Source organism: Triturus cristatus, chromosome 3_1 (genome assembly GCF_964204655.1).
Source record: "Triturus cristatus chromosome 3_1, aTriCri1.1, whole genome shotgun sequence".
Classification (NCBI taxonomy): domain Eukaryota; kingdom Metazoa; phylum Chordata; class Amphibia; order Caudata; family Salamandridae; genus Triturus; species Triturus cristatus.
In genome coordinates this window covers 548,870,976-548,894,095 of record NC_140583.1, presented here as the reverse complement: position 1 = coordinate 548,894,095, position 23,120 = coordinate 548,870,976, and positions in this window count along the sequence as shown.

The following is a 23,120-nucleotide window of genomic DNA, read 5'->3' as shown; positions in this document are numbered from 1 at the left end:
TTTAAGAAAGAATATCATCGTTAAGGCTCATGAGGGACATTTGGGTTTAACACTCACTAAACGCAGAGTCCGTGATTGTTTTTGGTGGCCATCTATGGACAGTGACATTTGTGACGTGGTTGATATTTGCTCTATTTGTAGATGTGCTGACAAAGGGTTGAAAGGTGTCACCCCTCCCCTTCATCCTATTGAATGTCCTCCTGTTCCTTGGTCCAAGTTAGGATTGGACATCATTGGTCCTTTAGAAACTTTACAAGGAGGATATTTTATTTTTGTTTTAATTGACTACACTTTGAAATGGCCTGAGTTAAAGTTTTTAAGGATATTTCTTCTTCAAGTGTGATTTCCTTTTAAAGGAAGTTTTATGCGGGAAGGTTTTCTGGAAACATTAGTGACTGATAATGGGAATCAATTTATCAGCACAGAATTTGAATTATTTTTGAAGTCTTCCAACATTAAACATGTACGTAGTTCGTTATATCATCCACAGTCCAATGGTCTGGTAGAACGCATTAATAGAGTTATAGGGGATTGTATCAGATGGGCGAAATCTTCGAACTCTGACATTCTCAATGATATTAATTTCATGCTGTGGTTCTACAGGACCACCCCCCATTCTACAACTAAGATTTCACCTTTTGAATTATTAAGAGGAAGAAAAGCTAACACTAGCTTCAAGCTGGGTTGGATAAACAAGTGGATTAAATCTGTTCATGATGTTAATGGCCTTATGGAAATTGTAAGGGAAAATGTTATTGTCTCTCAAATTAGACAAAAAACCTGGTTTGATGAGAAGAAGTCTGCTAAGAGTGTGGCAGTACATGTGGGGGATTTGGTTTGTGTTAAATCTTCCATCCATGTTAAAAAGGGTGAGAGCAAGTTTTGACCAACTGTCCTTGTTACCCGTGTTGGGAAAAATGCGGTGCAGTTTGATGGTGGTAACTGGTGGAATGTAGAAAAAGTTGTAAAAGTTAAAAGTGCATCTTCCAATGTTGTTCCATCTCCAAAGAATGTTGATCTTGTTCCATCTCCAAAGGTTGTTGCTCTCCATGCTCCTCTGAGAAGGAGTACTAGAATGAAAATGATTCCTAGAAGGTATCAGTTGTGATTCATGAAAGTTATCCATAGTTTCGTATAAGAGATATCTATATTATTCATGAAAGTTTTCATTGTCATGTTATGATTCTGTGATGTTACCTGATATTATGTTTATTTTATTTTTTTTATTTTTATTTTATTTTGTGTTTCTATTGAGAAAAGAGGATATGTTATATTCTCACTTTTTTATTATTCAGTGTTACATCTCTAAATGTTCTGCATGTTAAGCACTGTACTCTTTATTAGTCAGTGTCAGGAAGAATGTTAGTGATGGTTGCCTAGGTACACAGCCTGTACTTTACTCACCACGTCCAAGTTTATTACTACACACACATTAATGGTTGTCGAACCTATCACACATCAGCAGTTACTATGAGCCATGGGTGAAATAAAGGTTGTCTATTCATCTATGTATCTAACATAGTGGGAGTGAATAAGTTAAATAAGTTAAATCTTAAAATTGCGACAGTTTATTACCAGATTCTAGTATTGCATGTTGATAAAAACATCTGTGTTGCACTGTTAAATTTGTACAATAATATTCCCAAAGGGCAGATAATTAGTGCACGGATGAGTATCCACTGAGATATGTATAATATGGGGAGGTGATTGTAATCACCCACTGTGCCAGCATACTGGGAAGGGCTTCTGTGGAGTAAGTCAAGACAGAGACAATGAACAGGCACACTTTGCACATACACAGAAGGTGGGATTTGTTGAACACTATTGTTTTCCAGTTTGACTTGGGTTATGCCAATGATTTGTGCATACCAACTGTGCCCTTTAGGCCCACTTTTAATGGTAGAGGTTGTAACACTATCATCGATGTTATCCTAATTTCAAATAGATACTCTAGTAAGGTTCGTAGCATTGAAACTCACTCTATCGCCATGAGCGACCATTATCCTGTAAGTATTAATTATTAATTTTGATCTGGTGAGTACTGCTAAGATCAAAAAGGGTCTGGGAACTCATTATGATTTTAATATTGGTCTTGCCAGGATTAATGGATATTCGTTAAGTTGGACCAAAGTAGACCCAAACAACTTTACTGAACAACTAGTAAAGACGTGCAATAGGGACTTTGGTATTTGCCTATTTGGGGCTGCTGGGAATGAAGCCGTTTTACATGCTTTTTAGTAAAATTACCAGGGAGATTCAGATTTTATTAACGGCGAAATCAAAGCCGAGAAAACAAAAGGAGCAGGGCTGGTTTGATCAGGAATGTACAGAGGCGCACACAACTCTAAAGAATGTGTTACATAAAAAGAATAGGTGCCCAGTGGAAATAAGACAGGCCAGATTCCTTTACAGGCGCGCTCTAAAAGCGAGGAAGGACTCTGCATGAGGCCTGTCTACGGAGAGACAACAATAGCGTTTGGAAGGCAGTTAATGCACCCTTTCTTGTCTCAAATGACACTCCATCGGTAGAAAACGCAAAAAGCGAGAATAACTGGGTCCAACACTTTACTATGCTTTATAGCGATGATAAACGGGCCCAAACTGACTTAGATCTAGAAATCTCTCCTTTAGTTCTGATTGTACAGCACATAGTATTCCCTTTAGACATATGTGTTTCTGTCAAGGAAGTAACTTGTGCTATTAATGAGAGTGCTAGTGATTCCAATCTTTATAAAGGGAGATAGAAATGAACCCACATGCTATAGTCCTATCTCTCTGTTAGATTCCCTCCTCAAAGTGGTGGGGCGGGTTATTCTAAATAAATAACAGACCTGGACAGATGAGACTTGTGTACTTTCAAACCTGCAGTATGGGGTTCGTTCAGGTCTTGTGAACATTGATCAGGGGTTAAACTTAAGCCTGATAATAAGTAAATACACTCAGACGAAGGAGGGAAGGCTCTTCTTGTCATTCGTAGACCTAAGTTATGCGTTTGACTGTGTGAGACATGAGATGTTGTGGAATGTACTGGAGGAGATGGGCGTTGACTCTTCATTAACATTTTTTATGAGAGAATTTTATAGAGATGCAGGGGCAAGGGTTAGGTTTGGGAAGCAGGGTGAATGCTCAGATAAATTTCCAATTAGAAAAGGAGTGAGGCAAGGTTGTGTCCTCGCTCCTTTTCTTTTTACCTTATATATTAATGGCCTCGGACAGTATTTAATAGATCATCGTCAGGATTACCCAATTATTAACAACGCGGTTTTAATTGCATGGACTCAAATAGGGCTCCAAAGAACAGTGACCAATTTCAAAACCTTTATGCAAGATATGGGTCTGAGTGTGAATACCAGTAAAACATATATAAAGAAATGTGGAAAGAAGACCACTAAGTACTGTGAGATTTTTATTAATAATAACAAAATTGAATGTACTACCAAATTCTCGTTTTTAAGGATTAACTTTGACAGTACGGGGTCATGGTCTGCTGCTGTTCAGGCAAGAAAACTAATGTTCCCCAGAGCTATAGGGGCTGTGATTAATTTTGCTAGAAAATTAGGTCACAGACCAGTCCTTGAACTATTACAAAGTTATAAGTTAAAGGGGCACATCATCAAGGGCTGAAGATATAATTATCGCAGCTTTAGCTTCCGTTTTCGGGTGAAAAGCAGCGATAATTACATCGCATTATTTGCAAGGACACGCTAGCGCGTGTTTCCTTAATTCAGCTCCCATTTTGTTCACGCCTCGCTTTGCATCTCTAATGAGATGCAAAGGAGGCGTGCCTAACAAAACACCATGGGAAAATATCGCTACCCCAGCTTCGTGATATCATCAACGAGGGGTAGCGATATTTTAAATCCAGTTAACTATGCCTTAACGCAGGAATTTAACACCTGTTAAATTCCTGACTAGGGCATAGCTAACATGGGAGGTGGATTATGGTGATGCAACCACAGGGTCGTATTACCAAGGCTATCTCCGTTTTGGGTGCAGCATCGCTGGTTTTCCAGCGATATAGGCCCATTTCCCTGGAATATTATCGCCCTGGAGTAACGTGTTGTTAATAACGCGTTACTCGGGCGATAAATTCCTGCGATAGCCGGCGATAAATAAACAAGCGCTAAGCACGCTTTGCGTTTATTTATCGCCGTCCTAGAAAATATGCCCCAAAGTGTTTATCGATAGCCGTGTATGGTGCAGGTATATGAGGGTTTGTGGATGTTTAACCACTATAGCTGACCGAGAATACATTTACAAGGTATCTGCTGGCAGTCCCAAGCTCAACTGCTACTTTTATTTGCCACTCTGAGTTAGGTATTCCATTCATTTTGGATTTGATTAGAATTAGCCCAATGTTGCTAGGGCATAGGGTGTAGGTGTCTAATGAGAATAGTTTCAATCGAGACATCATTAAGGATTGTTTTTTAACTGGATAAGGTTTCCTCCATTCCCTGGCTTCATTATATCAAACTTCTGGCTAGTGAAATCGGCCATCCTGAATATTTTGAGAATCCTGAAAGTATGGCTTGTATCTCAAGAAAGGCATTGAAAGTTGATTGCTTAGTCCCAATACAAGACATGAGATGTTCTAAAGAAAGTAAAAAGGTAACTGTCATGAATAATCTATTGATGTTATCATGTTCGGGCATTCAGCCATTTCTGCTGCAAGTTCTGGGTAGCTTTGAACGACTGCTCCTGACTTGTTTGCGTCTGGGGACTTTTTTCAGACTCATCATTCACCAAACCATTAATGATTGGTCAAGAAACTTGGTGCCATGCCCATGGGACAATACATCTAGTCAATCTACCATACACACTGTCCTATTTTGTAAATTTTATTCAATCCCTAGGAAAAGGTTTATAATTCTTATTTTGAAAACTCTAGGTTTAAGACAATGTTGTATAGCTTTTCTGAAGCTACAAACCCTGGATACTGACATTTTTATGAAGCCTGTTGCCTTATTCTTAAAAACTGTCATTTGGTTCAGGAATACTATGTGAAACTGTCATAGGCCTATAAAGTTCCTGACACATTTACTAAGAGCCTATGTAATGAAATGTTAAAATGCTTGCTGCCTCATTTTAAAGGTATGTTTTATTATGTTAAATAATTGGGTATATTTGGAATTCTGTCTTTTAAATTATGTTGATGTGATGTATTTATCTAATGGACTGTGTGTTCTTAACGTGGTATGTAAACTAAGTGGATATGAACATTATTTTATGTGCTTTTCTGATTTATTTCAAAATCGAATAAAGCTATTTTTGATTGAATGATTGACCAAACCTTAGTCCAGAATTCCTTTAATATTTTTTTCAACTTACAGCATTTTTATTTTCTGTTGTTGAAACATGTGTACTAGCATTATTCTCTAATTCTGCAATATTAGCAACTTTGCTACAAGAGGTGCTATACACAGCTTCTTCTTATTCATTGAACTTATTCCCGCATGGGAAGGGTAACCTAATGAAATTATTTGTGCATCACCTGGCAGAACTATAGCTAATATATTATGACAATATTTCAATATTGCTGCCTAATAATTAGTCAACTTTGGGCATTGCCATGTCATATGCTCCCAGTTAACCTTCATCTAAGACATGCATCGGAAGCGGCTTACTGAAGTATGTGGGCTGATGTTCTCTAAAAGCACCATGGTTCTGTACAGCAGTAGTCCACTCAGAACCTAAATTCTGGAGTGACAGCCAGAGGGAAAGTCTTGGGGGCTAATACAACTGGACTGGACCAAGTGATGTTTGATGGCTCAATAACCCCTAACTCCAGCATCTTGGAGATCTCCTCCTTAATACTGGCACTCACCTTATCAGACACCAGGCAAATTGTACTCTTCAGAAGCATGCTGTCCCCAATACATCATGGGTAGACCATCTAGGGAGTCCTGAGGTAAGGGAAAAATAAAGAGTCAAACTGCCCCAGCAAATGGCGGCAATCTGTCTGCTCATCTAGGGTCAGTGTAGGGGAGAAGCTGACACCCCCCACTTACCCATCCTACTCCTTAGACAAAAGAAAGTCTCCTCTTCCACCCTATCATCTGTGACTGGGAGGATGGTTAAATCAGACCTCTGAAAGTAGGGCTTGAGGCGATTGATATATAGGACCCTTAAAGAGTTCCAGGGAGTATTGAGGTCCACCAAGTAGGTGACATCACTCTTGCGCTTCTTCACCCCATAAGACACAGACCAGTGGTCTTGTGGGGCCCTGGGCTCCAAAGGGCCATAACCCACACTTTTTGGCCAGGCCAAAACTCGACCAGAGTGGCAAACTGGTCCTATCAGCATTTCATGTCCACCTAGCTGAATTCTAGATTTTCCTGCGCTGGCTTACAGAAGTACTTTATTTGGTTATGTCTGGCCACATCCTGTGGGGATTTCTGGGAGTGTGCTCCCAGAACTCCATCACCAAACTAAGAGGCCCTCTCACAGGATGCCCGTACAGAATTTGAAAAGGGCTGATGCCAGCCCCTTTCTGCGGTTCCTCTCTGTACGCAAATAAAAGGCATGGCAGGAGGACATCCTACTTCTGCCTCATTAGATGTGCCAGGCCCATTATCAAGACTTTTAGGGGCCTATTAAACCTTTCAACAAGCTCATTGCTTGGAGGGTGGTAAGGAGTGGAGGCCTAGTAGGTTACCCTACACTCTTTCCACTCGGCCTTCGTGTACGCTGACATGAAGTTGGTACCGTGGTCTGACACCTCTTTTTGCCCTGGCCACTCCGGGCATAATCACTGTTCTCAGAAGGAAAGCCTCCGGGTACTAGGTGGCATGCTCCACCAAGACCAGGATGAACCTGGTGCCCATGGCTGTCTTGGAGTCCAGAGGTCCAATATTGGGTGATGCCCACCCATTCAAAAGGGGTGCCAATGACAGGAAAAGAATGCAGAGGAGCCACTCGCTTCCCTCCTGACCTGCCGTTGCCCCGGCAGTTAGAACAGGACATGTAGAATGCATCTGAGGCCCTCCTCATTTGAGACCAGTAAACATGGGTGACAAACCTGTCAAAGGTCTTGTTCTGCTCCAAATAGCCTGCCAGGGGTACATCCTGAGCCAACTCTAGTAGGAAGGCCCTTTAGCACTGGAGGATCACCAATACATTGTTTGCATCAGGCTCAGGAAACTTAGGCTGAATATCCAAGATTGATTGACTTCACACATCTTATTCCTGTTCTTAATCTTTGTGCTGTTTACTATTCAGACCCCCTATTCTTCATTGTGTGTATAGTCTGTTTATGGGGATTAGAATATGGGCAGGTCTCTAAATATCTCTTTCCCTTAGACCCTCTCTCCAGTTGATAGTGTTGATGAATATCCAAGAGGCCTTTATCTCAGCAGATCAGGCAATCATCTGGGATTTTCAGGAACTTAAGGAGCACTACTCTTGCAGGACAGAGCCTTTATGATTTATGGGGCACAGTGACATGAGGTGAAAGTCGCCAACAGTCCCCCTCTTTCAGACGATGGAGAGCAGAATTGATCCTGTGGGCACGAGTGAAGGGCATGGCCCTTCACAGGGAGAAAAAGGGAAATTGAAAAAGTGGCCCTGGTGATTTGTCAGACACAATTTTCCAAGACTTTACAGAACATACCAGGGAGGATACCCACCTACCATAAACACTCTGTTTTATGGAGTTCCAGGATGGACTGTATTACTCGGGGATTACCGAAGCAGACTCCTTCTTCTGTTTTCGAACCCCATATCTGAATCTTGCCTGGCAGCACCCTCCCGTCTCCCCTATTGCTCCTCAAGTTGAACAGTTCCATCACATACTGCAGTATAGGAAAGCCATGTAAGACATTGTTTAGGGATGGCGAGCTCTGAAGGGGGGAAGTGTTTGTATGTTAACCATAAAAACTAAAATGTTCTTCTTTACTACTTTGATGCCGCTTTGCTTTATCGTCAGTGGTGTCTCGGCTCTGTAGACTGTCATCATAACCCATGTGACGGATATATATACTGGAATAATGTTTATTAAATGCAAGAGTTCAATATATATATCTTTTTTTAAATCAATTAATGGTAGCCCATTTTCATTGTTATTATCTGCTGATGAGGATGTGCGCTTCCCCAAATATCACCTCCTGATAAAATACTGACTAAGAACTTTAGTGCTTAGTGTGCAAAGAAAAGTAGTGATTGTATATCAACAATTAACATGATTGTTATTGGGAAAGCTCGCATCTGAACTTCCTTGATTTAGATTGATGGGATTTCAGTTAAAGTTCGTTCATCTTGATGATAATCTATCAATTACACAGAAAAATTAAAGAACACACAAACCTTTGAAAGTCAGCCACTTATTCTTGGACTTGACTTGATTGGTATTGATTGGTGTTAAACAGTCCATCTCATGTGGAGTGCCACAGGGTTCTTCCCTGTCACCCCATCTTTTTAACATATACATACTCCCCCTTATACAAACCTTGAGGGACAAACAGGTGAGAGTTTTTAATTATGCAGACGACCTGCAATTACTCTTTACCATTGATAACTCTGAAAAATCTGTGAGTCATTTCCAGTCAACCATGAGGTTTATTAAATCCTGGATGGATCAAAATCAGTTGAAACTAAATCCAGGTAAAACCGAATTGGTACTGACTGGGGACAGTGCTAAGTACTGGGGCCCTCACTATTGGCCTTTAGATCTGGGTCAAGCTCCGCAACCCTCACCATCGGCCAAAACGCTTGGAGTCATTGTGGACAGTGACCTTTCACTAAAAGCACAAGTGGGACAAGTGGTCTCCAAGTGCTTTTATCAGCTAAAAAAAATCAGGAAGGTCAGGCGATTATTAACGCCAGAAGCTATTACCCAGGTTGTGATCGCCACTGTTCTGTCCCATCTGGATTACGCGAATGCCATCTACTTGGGTCTCCCAAACTATCTACTCAAGCGTCTCCAGATGGTGCAGAACTATGCTGCTAGGCTGATCCTGAAGCAGCCTAGGTGGCAGGCGGCTACTCCTCTTCTCATTAAGCTGCACTGGCTTCCGGTCATACAACGTTGTTCCTTCAAAGCAGGCTGTATGATCTTTAAGTCACTACATGGTAAAAGCCCTAAATTTATTAATCAACTAATCTCCAGATGTGTTCCCTCCCGTAATCTTCGCTCACTCCACTTAGGCCTTCTCCAGGCCCCTTCCTTTAAACTTAAACGCTCTGGTGGACGTAGATTTGCCACACTGGCCCCCTGCCTATGGAACACCTTTCCCCTGGAAATCCGGTCCTGCCAAAATCTCTTACCCTTCCGGAAAACACTGAAGACATGGCTCTTTAGACAAGCTTTTTAATCCATCTCTTCCACCTCTGACTGTGTTACTGTCAAGTTTAGCGCCAAGAAACTAATCAGTGTTAGCGCGCTTAACAAATGATTTAATAACATAACATAACATAACATTCTTTTTGATAAAAAAAATCAGGTAGTTGTGTTGTACATGAAGGGTAGTATAAAGGCATGCCATATATTGCAATTCAAACATCAGGTGGTTTTGTTTCCACAAGATGGAGTATCAAGTCACGCGCAATTCACACATTGTGACCTTACAAAGAGACATGGTTTGGGGCTCTACACTGTATGACAATTTGGACATCCTTGAACTGAAGTATGTATAACCATTGGTATTGTTACCAATGGGCCCTCACTACCTTGTGTGATACCTGAAAATGAATTTAGTCAGTAAGTGAGATTCCCAGTCTCTTCTAAAGTAGCTGAGAGTATATATGGTTAACCCTGTTGGGAAATAGTCAGGCTTGCAAGGAGGGATGTATTGCAGTAGAAAAATCCACCAAGCTGACTTGGCTAAGGCTTGTGACGGAGCTGCTACACACATCAAAGCTACTGTATGTTTGAGAGGCTGTAAATGTTAAGACAAACTTTAAAAAGATTTTAAAAAGCACCAACTGTGCGTGAATGCTGGTGGAGCAAAAAGGAGCAGTAATTTGCAAAGTGTTAGCAGTTATTTTTTCTTAAGCTAAGAAGTTTCAAGGCTGCAAACTCTATCGAGACCAATACCAGTGCTATTATGCCCCTCATTAAGAGTAAGCCTGTATTTAGTGTGGGATCCCGGAAGGCTTGAATCTCCTGTTCTGAATGATTGCCTGGTACCGAAAAACAGCGCAAATAACTTTTCATTCTGGAACGGGGAATAACTACACACATTTCAGGTCCTTTACCATGCAGACTTTCCATATTCCTAGATAAAAACTGTTGCCATTTTCTGCCTGCTCAAAGCATGTGTAAAGTGTTTGCGGGAGGGCCGGTGGTGAAGTAGGTGTCGGTCAGGGGACGCTTCAACCTTTCGAAGACAGAATTGTCCTCTTCCTGCATACTGCTGCAGCGCTTGGGCCGGGGTTGGAATGTGCTGCAGTCACTGCCCCTGTCACTGCAGCCTTAAAAATGCTCCAGGATCTAGTATCTTTAGGCCTGGCCTGGTTACACGTGAAATTGAGTCACGAAATTCCAGCAGGACTTATCACTCCAGATGAAAATCTGACACTCTTAATGTGGGCCTGTTTGGAAGCCTGTGCCTGAAATGTAGTGTGAGCATTTTGGAGCTGTCATTGCTCTAAAAAAACATAGCATTCGAAGGGTTATGTAGAGTAGCCCAGATACTTGTCCAACTTATTGAATTTCTCTAGACTCTATTCTACACTTCTGCCGCTGTATTGAGCTGCTGGAGCGTACTGGTTGCTACTGAAGGATTAGGACGTGAAGCACGATTTGCTGCCCATTTATATTAGAAAACAACTGTATCAAAGTATATACGAAAACCCTACCTTGTGTAATTATTACATATCTCACACGGACACCTTGCTAATATTTACCTGTGGTAATTGACTTTTGTTGTTCAAAGGTTCGGTTATTTCACTGGCTATTGGTTTACTGCTACAAAAACCTCACTCACATGAAAATAAAACTACTCATCCAATGTCCATCAGACCGAATTACATATAAAATAAATGCAAATCATGTTACCAAAATGACCACGAACTCATCCAAGCTACTATACCATACCCAGATCAGACCCAGGATAATCTGGGTGACCCTTCTAATCTCGGCAGAACGGTAACCTCCACAACCTGCTTCTGAACGCCTCTCCCACGTGCAGATCTTTCAGTTACACTTCAATTGCAAAAATTAAAAAATATGCGAGTCAGAGTAAATACACTACGTTCCTCGCCAAGGCTAATGCAATGCAAAGGCAGGTTCTATTTTTTCTTGTGGAAGAAAAGAAAGGTAGCCTTCTTCTAACAGCAACTGTAGCTGAATGAAATATACCCGGCGCTCGCCCCAGCATCGTCTCTGATAAAAATCTCTTCAGCTACTGCTGACGATTATTTCTCCACTTTTATTTTTTTATTTTTAGAACCATGAAAACGACTGATCGCAGACCAGTGTTGATTGCCATAACTGGTGCAGGCAACAGGAATAAATTCCCTCAGTCTAAAATGGTCAAGTTAGTCACTAAATACAAGCTGACAGTGAAATCTCCATCCCATTTACAGGAAGGTGCAGACAATAGATGACAGACATTCTTGCCTTGGAAAGGTGAACAATTTAGAGGTCACAAAAAAATAACATTTTTTATCTCTTTAATGCTCCGTGTTTCTCGCTTAGTGCATATACATTGTTTTGATATTCTGGGCATTGTACGCTTCAACCTAAAAAAAAAAAAAAATCCACAAAATTTGTCTATGCCAAATTTGCATACTTTTTACCATATGCTGGACATTACAAACATATTTAGGGCGTGAGGTTTGCCCCAGATTGATCTGAGAAAAATAAAAAATACGGCAACAACAAAGGGCATATTTATTACTCTTTGACGCAACGCAGAGCAGCAAGGAAAGTTGCTGGGGTGAGCAGCATGAAGGGGAGAGCGCAGAAATGCTACATATTTAGAAAAATATGGAGCATTTCTGCTCACACCTTGCGCTGGTTCAGCGTGTGTTGCCTAGCGCCAATGCAGGCAGCTTTCCACCACAGTGCAAAGGTGCCTGTGTTACAGGCAGGTTTGTATTTGTGCTGGAAGAGGCACAATCCTGCTCAACGGCAATCCTTCGAACTGTATTCTTCTTTCTATGAGGGAAGCGGAATTCATCACATATAAAGGAAGTAAGAGGAAGAAAATAGGATGTTTCCCTTGTTAAACCACACTATGGAAGGTGTAGCTTTACCAGGTTCACTAGCTTTAGTTCATCTCACAATGTGCCAAAATCCATGGTTGGATGCATAGGAAAGTACATGCTCCACCCATGAAAGGCCTCCTAGCTTGAAATGTAACGTAATAGAGTTCAAGCCACTGTATTGCATTACATTTCTTTACAAAGTCACACACACTTGCTTGACTATTTTAAATATGATTGAGGCCATTGCATTATCCTTTTGTCACCTTGCGCAAAGAACAACACAAAGGCTTGATAAATCTAGCCCTAGTTTTTACAAAAAGTGAAAAAAGGTCAGTGCATGAATGTTTGTTATTTGGTAAAATGGCATCAACAAAAAGATTTCTGTGTTACAATGGACTGCTTCTCAACAGTCCGAAACAGGCAGACAAAAATGTGCTTTTCCACTGCAATTCTTGTCATCAGACTCTTCATGTCACAGTGATATAGACCAGATTGACAAACTGTATGTATGTAGTATGTAAAGTAGTACTACTCACGGATTGCAAAACTCTAATTCACAAACCTATAGCCATAGACCTCCTCCTCTACCTCTCCTATCCTTTTTCTGCAGAGCTCTCTCCTTTACTACCTACTGGGGCTCTCCAGTTGGTAGTTATAGTTAGCACCTATTTTCCGTAGGAAAAGCATTTTTTGACTTGCTTATTACTTTGGCATAGTTTGATTGATCGTCACAAAACTTTCCATAAAAATTAGGACTGTATGCCTAGGTGTGAAGGGAAAGTTTTGGGGTAATCCGTCAAGCGAGGGCCAAATGTGCGTTGAACATGCAATTTCACAACTACAGCCTCAACTACTGGACGGAAATATGCCAAATTTGGCAGAGAGGTAGCTCTTGGTCCAGAAAGCACCCTTTTTGTGATTTGATGTATATCCATTTAGCAGTTGAGGAGTTGTTAAAGGAAAAACAAAATTGTATATCTTTGGATGTGGACCCTCTGTGGATCCCCCACAGTGGATCCGTAAAATCAAGTGCCACTAGCAGCGCCATGATTGGCAGACCACAACCAGACTGGAAGGTTGTAACCTCCATTTTAAGTATCAGCAAATGGTTGTGGGGTCCTAAAATGTATCTGGCAATGGATTAAAGGGGTCAGAGTAAAGATCCCCTGACCTCATAGGTTTGTTAGTGGAGTGTCAGAGGGACCTATGTTGGGTAAAAAATGGTGTTATATCGGGGGTTTTCATTTCAGGAATTTGTGGATCCCCAGTGAGGCTCAGCACGGACCCTGTGTAAATTCACGATGGATCCGTGAATCTTGATGCACTTTGCTCAGACACCCACACAGGTACTCTCACAACGAATTACAGACTCGCACAGGCAGTCATGCACCCACTTGCAGACCTACACATACATTCAGTCACCTACTCACAGAGCCATGCAGTCACTCTCAGACCCACTCACAGACCAATATGGGTACTCACACAACCAGACACAGACCCATGCATGTACTCACAGACCTACTCAGACACTCACACACCCACTCACAGATGTACTCACACACCTACTCACAGATCAACACACCCTCTCATAGACACACACAGACACTCACATGCCAACTCACGTACCCATACAACTACTCACACCCCCATACAGGTACTCACATAGCTACTGACCCACCCAAACCGTTACTCACACACATACAACCATACCAATACAATTAGTGACACCCCCGCTCATGACCACAGAGCTACTCACCCACTCACACATGCATAAAACAACTGACACAGCTACTGTTGCCCATACAACCACTACACACCCACTCATACACTCATACAAGCACTCACACAGTGACTCATATACCCATATTGCTACTTACACACTCATTGAGACACCCTGTCACACACACTCATACAGCGAGTCACACACCTACTCACACACCTCTCTAGTCTGTGACAGACCAACTCACACACCCACATAGCCAGTCAAACACCTACTCACTCACCCTGTAACACACTCACATACTCACTCAGTGCCCATACTGCCACTCACACACCCAGTTAGAGACCCATACAGCCTCTTATACACCCACTTACACAACATCAAAACCACTGACACACACCCACTCACAAACCTATACAGGCACTCCCACACTCTCTTAGAAACCCATGTAGCCAGTTATACACCTACTGTATTAAATGAGCTGTTGTTTTACATAAATGGTTGTGTTTGAGGAAAACCCATCGCCATTATGTGGTGAATGTATTCTTTTGGTTTGGGGTCTGCGATGCTCAACTAAACTATGACCCATGTCAGCAATATGACCATTTGGGAGGGTAGGAAGAGTATCACAGTGGAGAGGGCTGCGGTGGAATAAAACAGTTTTGAAGATGAAAGGGAACTAAAAAGGAGAACAACAAGTAGAATATAAAAGAACATATTTGATTGGATGGTGGAGAAATGCATGGTACTAGGTTATGATTTGAGCGCCACAGTAGACACATGGATTTGCAGAAAAACACAACCAAATTTGGCTTTTGTCCAGCAAACATGGAAAGTGTTAAAAAATACTGACCATTTAGAAATGTATTACTAAGAGCACACAATGAAGGGTGCCCTTTTTAGCTGCTCTTGTAATGAGAGTGGGGAAGGACTGCCATAGTTCTGACTTGAGATTTCTAATGAAAACAGATGTTAACAGAAATAGAAATTAAAGTTAGAGAACAGCCAAGATCTTTTACAGGTGTGTTAATTAGATTTAGTGTGAAAAATAATATTTACATAAAAAAATTGTGCGTGTATAAAAGATGAAAAAAAATATGTAGCTTCTAGACACTGTACTAGAAGGCAAAATAGAAGGTATCTTAGATGAGAACATTACCTAACAATAGAGTGATCAGGAATGGAGAGAAAGGAATTGGTATACAGAAAATATAGTAAATGTATTTACCAAGTATGAATCAATGTGTTTGAAATTAGATGCAAGTGTTTGGTTATAGTATGTGTTTTAGAAGTATGTAATACTCACCCAGTCACACATTCAGGTAGGCACTTACACACCCAGGTACAGTACCAAAAAAGCAGTTATGTACCCACCACTCATATAGCTAGATAGTGACTGCCACACTCAGTCACACACCCATAAAATGATTCCACACCAATGTACTCATCTATAGACACACTTACCTAAAGATCTTCTCACTCATAAAGGCAGTGGCACATCCACTAGCACAACTGTACTGGCATTCATGTACCCATACAACCAGTCATGTACCCAGTCACCCACCCATACAGCTACACGCATACCTATTTACAAAGCCATACAGCCACTCACACATCAAGTGATAGAGTGACAGAGATACTTACACATACATTCACACACCCACATAGCACTTATGTATCCAGTAGTTACAAAGGTAATTGCACACACAGTTACAACATACCCTTATACTTACTAAGGCAACCAGTAAGCAACCCATACAACTACTAGCATACACATTTACGGACCCATATAGTTACTAAGAGTGCCAGTCATGTGCTGCCATAGTTCCTTACATATCCAGTGACAAAGTCACATAGGGACTGATACACTTATTTAGATATGTACTGAAGTACTAACGCAGATAGTCACCCATCCAGACAAGCAGCCCTTTAAGCATTACTGAGGCTTGCTACTGCAGAGCCTGTGTGTGCAGTTTAACTGCCAAGTTGACTTGGCATTTAAAGCCCCCTGCCAAGCCGTACACTCCCCTTTTACTACACATAAGTAACCCCTAAGATAGGCCGAAGGTAGCCCATAGGGCAGGGTGATATGTGCTTAAAGCGTAAGAAATGTACTTTTAAGTTGCAGTGAGTTACACACTCACTTACAGACCCATACATCGAGTTATACTTCCAGTCTCCCATCCATACTGTGACTGACAATCCTCTTTACAAAAGCATAGAGTCACTCACACATCCAGTCAGACAGCAACAGGCACATTTACACATTTACTCACACACCTAAACAGCACTTGTGAATCAGGCAGTGGCAAAGCCAGTGGCACACACAGTTACATACTCTAGTACTCACTAATACAGCTAAAAAGCAATCCATACAGCTACTTACACACATTTACAGACTCATAACCTTACTTAGAGAGCCAGAGATAAATAGAGACATAGATGCTTTCTTTTCCAGTGACACACACAAGGGGAGGGGGGGGGGTGACACACTAATTCAGATATTTACTCAACTACTGACATTCCTAGGAACCTATGAAAACAAGTGGCCCTTTAAAAATGTCTCAGGCCTGCTACTGCAGAGGGTGTGTGTACAGTTTTACTGAAATGCTGCCTTGGCATTGAAAACCCCTTGTCATGCTTTACACTCTTTTTTCACTACATATAAGACACCCCTTTTACCATCCAATAGGTCTCTAGCACCCAAAAGAACCAACTCAATTTTAAGGGGTGCTAGGAGTAATTCCCCGAGGGCATACTCCAAAGACAATAGAAAATTACAAATAGGACAAAATCCAAACTACAGTACTTACTTTTCGCGAGACTTTAATCCTAATTGGAAGTCAATCCAACGCACAATTAGCACAACGACTGGCGCAACTTGACAAAAAGGGCAAGAATTAGCTAATCCCTTAAATAAGAAGAGAATTATCAGCATCTGTTCATGCAACATCAATGGCTTAGCCAGTAAAAGCAATGACCCGGAATTTCTTCAATATCTGAACAGATTTGATCTCTTATTGCTTCAAGAAACATGGGAAGAAAAAGCATTTGATCTGTTGGGGTTTGCATCATGTTGTATCCCGGCTAATAAAAAATCCACTTTTGGGCGGAGATCAGGTGGACTGATGCTTTTTGCATCTATACAAACCATAGGTGAAATGAAAGAAATAGACTCTCACATATCTCCCCCGAGTGCAATACAAGTGGTAAAATCTCACTTTGGTTACGGAACCTGCCTCAAGAAGTAATCATAATTAATGTATACTTACATCCAAAACAAAAGCAAAAGGCCGCAAAAGATTTGGGAGCAGCCTTGGAGAAGATAAGGGAAGAACAGGACTCCGACTTAATCATCATGGCGGGGGATTTTAACATGCTTCTCATCAGCGAGGACCAAGACGATGACCTTATTTGAGATTTGAATGTGGCATGGGGCGTTCCCACACAAGGCTTGGTAAAAAACAGCAAACTAACTAAGTACTCAAAATATTTGCTCCAAAATTTGGAACATCTCAACCTAAGGGCCTTAAATGGGCGTTATGCCGAAGACGACCCACCAGTTGCAACCTTCCACTCCAACAAACAAACCTCTCATCTTGATTACATGTTTATATCTTTAAACATGTTCAGCTGGACCAAAATGTTCAGTATAGGGATGAGTGACCTCAGCGACCATCTACCCTTAGAAACCATAATAAAAGTCACCGCAAAATTGGAAAAAGAATTATACAAAGGCCCCTGCTTGGTAGTCACGTCAAACCTACGGCGGTTACGATGCAACATTGATAACATTGGGTTAGTAAGTACAACAGCAAAAAACCTTTTTACTCAAGCAGCCAATTCCTCATGTAAAGCGTTGGAAAACTGGCAAAGCTTAATTACAAAAATTAGCGAGAAGCTGATAAATAACAAACCAAACGTGTTATGCCAGGGGAAGAGAGTCCATAATAAAAATCCAGTAACCCTAGAAATGAAGACTCAAAAACGGGTAAATAAATCAAACACTAAGGCTGTTACGAAAGGATCAAACAAATTGCAGTTTGCGAACAGTCCTAAAGACAGCAAAAAAACACCTGAAACGGATGAAATGGGAAAAAAGGAAGGAACAGAATGAAGAGCTATGGGCAAAGCTCCATTATGAAGGGAAGCAGAACAATAGTTCGGAGTTCTGGCAAATGGTTAAACAAATAAATAACCCAGACCACCGGGGTCAAAACTCCCACATACCAGAGGAGGTTTGGACAAAATATCTGTCACTGCATTTTAACAATGAGGACATCACAGAGGGTGTCGTAACACACATACCTCGTGCAGTAACCATGTGGCCCAAAATTGAAGGCAAAGAAACCAGCCACACACCCACAAGGTTCCAGGAAAAGCTTGAGAATGGGTCTAAGACCTCACCTAAGCTCGATAAATTAGTACCAATGGCAGTAGTTTCGATATGTGCCGAGCAATGGCAAAATTTAATTATTCCAGCTGACGTAAAACGACAAATAAAAAGAGGGCGATCTGCGGGAGCACCGGGCCCAAATGGTATTCCACCCATGTTGTATAAGGAAGACGTGGAATTTTGGAGCAAATCATTGGCATCCTTATTCAATAGTCTAACTTACACCCAGATACTTCCTGAGTCCTGGTATGGGTCAGTTATTAGCCCGATTTCTAAGCACGGTAGTAAGAAGCATCCAAATAACTACCGGCTCATTGCATTACTAGATGTAGAGGCTAAATATTTTGCAGGCATAATTCTGGAAGAGTTAACAACATGGGTAGCTGAAAACTCCATTATCCCGATCACTCAAACAGGATTCTGCAGAGGCCAAGGCACCACAACCAACATCATGGCACTGTCCCTGCTGATGGGACAGGCCAAAGAGACCAAATCACCTTTATATCTTACGTTCATCGACTACACTGCCGCATTCGATCACATAGATCGTAACAAACTTTGGCAGAAACTAAGCCACTGGGGGATACCGAAACATCTCTTATACGTGTTAATACTACTTCACTCCAATACTTGGATTAAAATCAAACTTGGAACAGGAACACACCTTTCGAAACCTATCAAGACAACAAGAGGACTAAAACAAGGGTGCGTACTGGCTCCTCTCTTAATTAACCTTTTTCTAGCTGATCTACCAGGAGAACTTGACAAATGCTCTAACCACGCGCCTAAACTCGGGTCAATTATCCTCTCCAACTTAATATATGCAGACGGCTTAGTGTTAATAAGTCGAACCCCAATGGGCCTTCAACATCTTTTGAATGTTGTATACTTTTTCTGAAAGAAACGCCCTTCAAATAAATCTTAAAAAGACTAAGGCCATGGCTGTGAATTATAAGAAAAAAAGGGAAATTTGTTGGTACCTGAATGGAGAGAAAATGGATCTGGTAACTACCTATAAATATCTGGGAGTAATCCTAGACGCAAAAAACACGTCCAAGCCACAACTTGAATCCCTACGAGGGAAGGCGATTATGATCCACCTGGCCATCAAATCACTAAAGGCAAAACTTCCTGATCTTACACTTAAACCTCTCCTTCAAATACTACGTGCAAAATTACAGCCGACCATTACATTCGGGAGCGAATCCCTACATGGGAAGGATGCTGCCCTACTGGACATACTTATGGCCAAATCATATAGGGCTATTTTCAATCTTCCCAAATATGTTTCTCCCGGTCAGATTCGACTGGAATTTGGTATAATTAAACAGACAATAGGAAGGCAGTGCGCGTATGTAGGAACCTGGAACAAGATTCGCACCGCTGAGACTGGCTCCTTAAGTTCCAACGTATGGGGGGAGCTATTTCGACATCAAAAATCTTTGGCCAGAGACTATCTATTTGAATCACTTCAAGCCTTGGGCCTGAAAGACTTATGGGAAACTCCAACAGACCACCTGTCCTTTAAAAAAATCGCAAAAAAATCGGCGCGCATTATCTCAGTAATTGAAGACAAGAATGATCTAGTGAAAAGAGCGCACGGTTGGACAACGCTGGGTGACTACGGGCCAGTACAACCACTAGCATATCTTAGTACTGGCATGAAAATAAAAATCAAAGAAAGGTTTCTGAAATTACGTCTCGGAGTAATTCCTATACTCCCACATTTGCCACCTTGGGGGAGGAATAACTCCTCAGAGCAGTGCCGACTGTGCAAAACTGGCAAGGAGGACATTGTTCACGTGATCTGTATTTGCACTAAATTGAATGACTTAAGGCATAACTTACTATGCCCTTTCTTTAAGCAGTATGGCACACGGACTTGTAGACAAGCTGTAATACTGTGTTTTAATCCAAAATATACCAAACTAAACTGCCAGGTCGTAAAGTTTTTTGATTTAATGTGTAAAAGACTTAAGAGCACCTGATGACAACTAAAAAAACTTTTTAGGGTTACTTAACTGATCTTAAGTACATTTTTAGCTTAAGGCAATGTATTAACGAATTTTAAAACACTTATTTCGATGTTTTATGATATTTTGTAAAGATTTTAATTAATCATGTACAAATAAACAATTACTTACTTACATAAGATAGGCCAAAGGTAGCCCTTAGGGCAGGATGTTATGTACTTAAAATGTAAGACATTTACTTTTAAGTTTCAGTGAGTTACACATGCACTTACAGACTCATACACCCAGTTATACACCCAGTCTCTCACCCATACTGTGACTCACATTCCTATTTATAAAAGCATAGAGCCAATCACACGCATACAGCGAGAAAGGCACTTACACATTCATCCACCCCAGTACTCACTAACACAGCCTGTAAGCAATCCATACAGCCACTAGCATACACATTTAGAGACCCATAGAGTTACTAAGAGAGCCAGTCATATACCATTACCAACATAGTTACTTACACATCCAGTGACCCACCCACAGAGGGACTGGTACACTCACTCTGATACGTCCTCAACTACTGACACTGCTAGTCACCCACCCAAACAATTAGCCCTTTAAACACATCACAGGCTTGCTACTGCAGAGTCTATGTATGCAGTTCTACTGCCAGGTCAACTTGGCATTTAAAATCCCTTCGCCAAGCCTTAATCTTTCATTTTTCAACAAATAATTTCCCCCAAAACTAAGAGAATTCGCCACACATCCAATGGCACAAAGCATGTTTATTCAAATAAGTGCAGCAACAACTCCCTACCGGTGGTCATACCTGACTGGCTGAGAAGGTGAACTACTGTGGTTGGATGTATGAGGGGCTCGCTACCCTACAATGTGCTTGCTGCATCAAAGAGGCCTGGGGCCCAGTGACGATATGCTTGGATATATATAGGCTATCCTTTTTTAGGTTTAACCCTATAATAACTGATAAAACCCCACAAAAATGAAAATAGCCCTCACAAGTGTAAATGTATAAACACTGAAAAAACACCTGCACAATCATAAAGGTAATGCCATTCAAAGAAAGAAAAAGGAGAGTTTTGGCCTGAAGGGGCCAATACAAAGTAACTTTGTTATGCAAGGTAGGATCAAGAAAAGTCTGGGATAAAACGATTCTGCTTGAGTTTTGTGGCTTAGTGATGACACTAAAATATTGTTTCTTTTCCCTTTTGCTTTTTTCAGTTTTGTGTTCGTTGGTCTAAAAATGCAGGGTTTAGAAGCATGTTTTAGGTCTTGTTTAAATATTGTATTAACTGTAGAGAATCAGGAAATATCAAAATCATACTTGATATTTTGGCTAAGTTTGATTCATTCACTGATAAGTAAAATTGCTAGTTTCATAAGAATCTTTTCCAATGAGTACCATCACATTCACCCACAGAGAATGGGTAAACCCTCTTGATACATAAGCCCCTATTTCTAGTGAGTCAGTATTGATAGTAGGTGAACTGCCAAACACCCCAGGCTTTAAACATCCAATGCAACTCGTAGTGACAGGTTTATGTGAAAAGAGTGATGTCACCAAGCATCTAGGATAGTGGTGAAAACATGACACCAGACTTTTGGAAAATATGCAACGCAGTGGCACTTGGAATGCTGCTGTGAAACGTTCTTACCATGTTCAACATAGATTAGAGTGATATTGTTTGTATTTGCTGTGATTCAGCTACTTACATGAAAAGGGTATGTGATGTCCTGCCAAAATTGATACCTGAGCTCAAGGGCTTATCCTGTAGGAGATACTTCCCACTTTTGGTTTGCTGAAAGCAACTTTACAGTCTTTAGAATTAATGAAGAAGTCTATTGACTTTTTAGGCCATTCGGGTGCACAGTTTTGTTATGCATGGGAACTAAAATGCAAATATCTCTTATATTGTGCTTTGTGTGGCGTCAAAGAAAGAGTCATCCCCCAGTTCAACGCATTTCTTGCAGAACCTGTCCCAGAGAATAGCAATCTTAACGTGCACCAGTATTGGCATGGAAAGCTGTGTCAGTAGTCAGAGTGTACTGTATACTTAGCACTTTGGTGCCGATTCCAATCCTGTAAAATCCGGGCACTCGTAACCGGGAAATCCACCGTACAATCCAGCAAGTACGATTCGTACAGAAATACCATTTCCGTACGAATCATACAAAACACCGTACGGCTAAAAAATACCTACGAGTCTGATCCTGGACAGCGCGTACGGGACGTCCGTATGGAGTCAGGCAGCGTTTTATGGACCAGCAAGTACGAATTGTCCCTACGTCACTCCGCACAGCTATTTTTTTACGGCAGCCAAAAAATGCCAGAAAACTGAGTCCGATGCAAAAACGGAGCCCCGGTACGCAATGGACAGCCATGGACCCCATCCTATGTGTCATCCCGGCCCTCTTAGCCTACGACCTGGTGCACCGAACCCGATGCACATGCCGCAGAAGGTGAGAACCACACCCAGGGGCCAAGGGGGGGTGAGGGGAAGGAAACATACCCCCTACCCAAATTAAAACCTACAATATTGAGGACATACATTACCTCCAGGGTCTGGTCACTCCGGGGGGCGTGTCCACCAATCCCTGCGTCCCGCAACAACGGAAGTGGACGTGTACGCGTACCCCTACGGCAACACTACAATAGTGATACGCACCGTACTCACACATCCATAGCGTGGGTACGGTCCGTATCACTATTGTAGTGGGGCCGTAGGAGTATGCGTGGTATGGACCATACACACGCCCTCAGAGAGTGTGTACGGCCCGTATCACTATAGTAGTGGTGCCTTAGGGGTACGCGTGCTACGGATCGTACAAACGCTCTCAGAGCGTGTGTGCGGTCCATATCACTATAGTAGTGGTG